Genomic DNA, 6,000 nt, shown 5'->3' with positions numbered 1-6,000 from the left:
CCTCTCACTACTGCAGTTCTTGCCTTGTATCCTATGCATAACATTATCTCAAAGGCTGATGAAGGAGATCTTGCCAGAGGAATGGATAATTCTTGCAGGTGAGTACGAATTGCTTTGCCTCCTGCCACTGGGACTGCCCAGTACAGTCTGGTGCATGCATGGTAGGGACCCTGACCTGTTGGGAATCCAACCAAACCCAACCAGATGCTCTCAGTGGGTCTCTGCAGAAGTCATCTGAGCAGTGGCTAGTCACAGCCTGCTATCCTTTCAAATGGTAATTCTCCAGGGCAGGCTACATCATGGCACTTAGTAATGCAAGCCAGCTTCTGGTGAGCTGATCCCTCCTGCAACCCCTGATTCATAGTTTGCACATTCTCCATGAATAAGCAATGAACCCTTCCTCTTCAGCAAGGGCAGTACCTTGGAGATAGCACAGTCAGGATAATTTACCTGACAGCAAACTTGCACTTTTCCTTCCTTTGATTTCAACCCAGCTTTCAGGCAATGACCTTCCCTAAATCAAACATTTGTTGATGTTGCACACTACAGCACTTGTCGTTCTCAGCTAAATTTATGGTGCAGGACTGGATTCAGGAGACCAATGGTCTCTGCTGTTTGGACTTTGGTGGAGTGGTGAAATCTTTTCAATGAATCTATTTTTAGAGAGGGGTGAAAAGGGAAAAAAGTCACCGAAATGTTCTGTAAAATCATCTGAGCCTTGTCAAAGTGTTTTTGCCAAAAAGATCTCAGTGCTTTTAATATTGCCGTATTTTGCTACGATTCTATTTTAGATTGTCCCCATTCCTCCCAGTCAGAATGCCTGTTTGTTTTTAATGCCAGAAAAACCGGGCTGTGAAATATTTTAAGTATTTCCTTACAATATGTTTAGATCCAAAATGACATATCTTATCCAGGTCCAAGGAAACTTTTTTGCTAAACATGCATTTTATGGGATTATTTTTATACCTTCAATTAAAAGGAATTAGTGCCACATAATGCCAGCATACAGATACTTTTTTAGGTCTTTTCGGAAAGAGATTTTCTTAATTTATTTGTTTCCACGTCCATATTCCCCAGCAAATGCATACACATGAATATATATGTGTGTAAAATATATATATATATAATCACAACTTTATTTCCAGTTCTTCTATCAAATGTGACCTTGGTAAATCCCTTATTTTTCAGTCATCAGCAGGGGTGGTGCAAAGCCACAGTGACTCAGTGACTAATGCACATGCAGCAAAGGTGGTTTGCTAATGCAGGTCCAGCATGAGCTATCAGGCACCTGCTATTCTTAGCTGCTTGGCCATCAGAAACTGACCCTGTGCTTCCTCATGCTGTGCATGGGAAGGATCTGCTGGAGGTGAGGACATCTGCAAGTAGCAGTGCCTGCTATCAGAGCCATTCTTCCTGCTCTGTGTTTCACATGCTTCAAATATTTGTAAGCTCTTGTATCACAAACGAGCCCAAGTCCATTTATCTCTTTTCCCCTTCCATTGCTACTTGGCCTCTCCAGTCCAGCAATTTCATTGCTGCTTTCTGGCTCAACCAGGGGCAATGCTGCTGCCTGCTTCTACGTCCTCCTTCCAGTCACTATAAAACACTTCTGCTAATGGTACATATTTATGATGGTGATTGCTCTCTCCTTTCTCCACCCTCTGGCAGAGTGAGAAGAAGGTGACATATTTGAGTAGGATGGGGGGAGCAGTGACCTAATCCAAGCCAAATAACCTGGGATCCAGTGCTAAGCTGCTAATTACTTGCACTTTTCAAAGGACGGGATAGCAACTGCTCAAATGTTTCCTGGAAACGATTTCTCTCTTTCTTTTCCATCTACTTTTTTGAGCCTGTGGACAAGTCTGGAACAAGCACCCGCCCAGGCTGTCTCCAAGCTAAGCCTCCTAGGGCCTGCCACGCAACATGTTGATCATCGCTGTGTTGGCCTGCACAGAGAGAAAGATCACAAGCAGCCTTTCAGTGCAAGCCAGAGCTCACTGTGGATGTCTCCCAGGAGAGTCAGCTCCACCTTGAGTCATCCAACCTCACAAGTCTGCCCTGAGCAAGGCACTAAGCTCCCTCTATGGAGAGCTAATCAATAGGCAACTGCAACATCAACCCATGCCCAGTGCTATTGGAGGTGCTCTGGAACATCCCAGTGGTGTTTGGTGGCTCCTCCAGGAGGATACGTGCCTTGCATAGGCCAAGCATTATAAAGCTCAGAGTCCTTTGTGTATTTCAGATATCCCTGAAATCCCATCCAATCCAATTTATGGTCCTATTTCATGATACCTGATGATACATCATGCCTGTGTTTCAGAAACCGAATCTAATCCCTGCAAATGGCAAAGAAAGAGAGAACACTCAATGTCAGAGGGGAATAAAGAAATGGATGAATAAAGAGAGAAGTAAAGGAGAGAGAATGGATGGGTGGATAGATGGGAGAAGGATTCTCCATTATTTCTAGTGATTCCCAGCTAGATGACTCAGGATGAGGTAAGCAGAGGAGGTTCTTCCAGCACACATTCCATTTCTACCAATTCAAGGGAAAATCTATAGTGAAAGATTTCTGTGTAAAGAGTTGTAGGTTCAATTTCTCTTTAAACCTGGGTCTGACCAGCTGTGTGCATGCTGGACACTTAAAAATAGAGTCCTGGAGTAAATCCTTATTTGCCAAATCTAAATACCTCAGTTGAGATCAATTGTTTGGTGGGAAAGGATCTGGAGTCTCGGGATGAGAGGAGAAATAGCAGCATCAATCCAGAGCTGGTAGAGATGCTAGAGGAAAATCAGGAAAATAGGTTTTCTCTATGGGAAAAACTAACAGTAGGAGCTTTGAAATGTCATATCAGCTCTTTTCCCAAGCAATGGGTTGTATAAGTGCAAGAAGAGAAAGAGTGGTGAGGCGGCTTTTTAGCAGGGAATGCTGAATTTAGGTGCCACTCTATTAGGTGTGTGAGTCTGAGTTGGCTGCTTGAGGCTTCTTCTCAGTAAAAGGATGGAAGAATCAAACATTAGTGTTGATCCCATCAAACTCAGTGGCCAGTTCTCTCTGTAAGGAGACCCTTGTAAATAATTCTGACAGAGATACAGTGGGTTGGCAGTCATCCTGGACAGATATACAGATGCACTGTGGAAATTGCATCTAGAAAAGGCCTTCTGTGCCTCAGATCACTGCCTCAAAAGACTGCCCAGCTGCCTTCTCACAGTTCTTCATCCCAGTTTTCTAGCTGGTTCTTCCACCCTAGGACTTTCTGTAGCTCCATAGAAGCTTCTGTATTCTCAGTTTTGTCTTCTTACTAACAGCACAGTCTATCAGCCAGCTTTTCTTATCCTTCATCATGACCACAGTTCATTGTGTCTCTTAGAATCATAGAATCACAGAATGGCCTGGGTTGAAAAGGACCACAATGATCATCTAGTTTCAACCCCCTGCTATGTGCAGGGTCACCAACCAGCAGACCAGGCTGCCCAGAGCCACATCCAGCCTGGTCTTGAATGCCTGCAGGGATGGAGCATCCACAGCCTCCTTGGGCAACCTGTTCCCATGCATCACCACCCTCTGTATGAAAAACTTCCTCCTTCCTCCTCTTCATTTAGGGTATTTAGGTGCAAAATTGATGTGCAATCCAAGAACTCAGTGACTGGGCCAACAGCAGATGCTGGTGGAGCCATGCTGTCCTGACATCCCGTCCTGACCTCCATGAAGCTCTGGTTGATTCCTCAGGGTCTTATTTCCAAAATCCAAACCAGCTTCTTGGAAAAGAATCCCATGTAGTCACCTCTTCTCAGAAGCTTTTCCTGATAGCAGAGTTCACTAAAAGCAACTTGAGGAAAAAGAATTACTAGAATTGTAGAGTGTCTCTGTTGGATGGGACCCATTAGGATCATCACATCCAATTCCTGGCTCCACACAAGCACCACTCAAGAATCAGATCATATGTCCAAGACCATTGTCTGTGTATTGGATAATAACAATAATAATTATTATTACAGTCACTGGAGTTGACAGTGACCATGTCCCTGCTGCACATCAGCATCCTATGGGCTGCTCAGATACTCACTGAAGCACTGCCACACACCTCCTATTCCTCAAACACTGAGTCTGCAAGGTAACTGTTCTGCCTGCAAACTGGCAAGAAGAGCACACCTTGTCCACAGCTCCCCTGCCAGGAAGCTATCCACTGATCAAAGTGGAACCATTGTTTTTTATGCTCTCTTTCAATACGTTTACATCACCTCTAGAGATCCCATACCTGTCCAATCACTCTCACCACTTTGGAATGAAGAAGCATCATCCACCACTTAAAGCACTGTTGCTTCCTTAGCAAATCTGGCCAATGCATTTCACCTCTCAGGGCATTCCTTAATAATATATCAATAAGACCTAACGGGACAATTGTGCAGAGCCAGCTCATCCTGCACCCAATCCACTGAGCACCCAGACAGGCAGATGCTCCTCCTGCACAGCCTGAATTTCCCCTCTCCCTCTGCCTCTCAGCTGGATCACCACAAAACAGAGCTCTCCTCTTGTTTTGGTTTCAAAAGAGACTTGGAAAACTTATCATCTTGAGCACGCATTGTTATTTTGCTTTAATTACACGGGCTGCCTTTTATTTTGAACTCTGTTTGGCTTTTTTTCTGATGGATGTTTTAGTGCTCTCTGGGCATTGGTACTCTTGTTTATGAAACAGCCGGAGAGCTGTGGCTGGTGGATGCCATAAAAATCAAATGCATTATTATTATTGTTATTGTTATTATGATGACTTGCTGGCTAAGCATACACAGCCTAGGAATGAAAAACATCTCTGTTATGTTAGGAATGGGGAGAAAACAAATGCACTCTTCAGCATTACAAGAAGAAAAATTGCAATAATAAGGCAAGCTCTGATTTCAAATAGACTCTCAATTGGTTGTGAAAACATGTGTATTTATTTAAGCCAGCAGTGTCACAGATAACCATCTATTACATGGTTAATTTTCAATGAATATGTTTCTAATAATCAGTTGATATATAAACATACAATAACTGTCATATTAAACCTTGCATCAGATTTATAAGATAAGGATTTTGCCGTGCTGCTATTTCAAATTCGAGACGATTATCAAAACCAGCCCAACCCAAAGATTAGTGTCTTTATCACTCCCACACTGCTCTCGTTAATTCTTAATAAATCTGCTTTCAATAATCATTTCTAAATACGCAATTGCTTCTTTATTGCACTGGAACCAAATGACGTTTTTGTTGGGGGAATTGCAACCCGAGCTGATCTCAGCTCCCATTCATAAGATGTTGCATGCTGGTGGCAAGGCTTGGGATTGCTGTGCTTACCAGTTTGGATCTGACTGTGTGCTTTGTCCTCACATGCAGTGAAGATACACAGGAAGAGACCTGCAAAGCTTGCAAACCCAGGCTGCCATTCTGTTCCATTGGACAGCAGGGGAACAGCCCGTGGGTGACACATGGGACTGTGAGTTATCTTCAGGTCTGCTGGCCTCCTGCAGCGCTTAGAATCATAGCATCACAGAATCATCAAGGTTGTAAAAGACATCTAAGACCACAAAGCCCAACCCCAACCCACTCCCACCATGCAAACTAACCACGTCCTCCAAGTGCCACATCTCCACAGTTCTTGAGTACCTCCAGAGGTGGTGATTCCACCACCTCCTGGACAACCCATTCCTATATCTCATCAAAATTTGAACCCCTTTCTCTGTCACCTATTTTTAAGTATGAAATGGTGTCATGTCCAACAGACTCAACACTCGGGCCTTTGAGGACTGCCTTTTGCATGCTGAAGACATGGGGATCTGGCCAAGAGACCGGACCTGAGAGAAGAACCAGAACAACTTGTCCATCACAGACCTCCCTCTGCACAACCACCCTCTTTTGGGAGTGCCAACTCCTTGCTGCAAGAATTTCACTCAATAACTTGGCAGTAGGCAGGACTCCAAACACTTCATGTTTTACAGCATGCAGCTGCCAGGCATTGCTTCCCC

Source organism: Meleagris gallopavo, chromosome 4, assembly GCF_000146605.3.
Source record: "Meleagris gallopavo isolate NT-WF06-2002-E0010 breed Aviagen turkey brand Nicholas breeding stock chromosome 4, Turkey_5.1, whole genome shotgun sequence".
Lineage (NCBI taxonomy): Eukaryota > Metazoa > Chordata > Aves > Galliformes > Phasianidae > Meleagris > Meleagris gallopavo.
Note: the sequence above shows the minus strand (reverse complement) of the source record.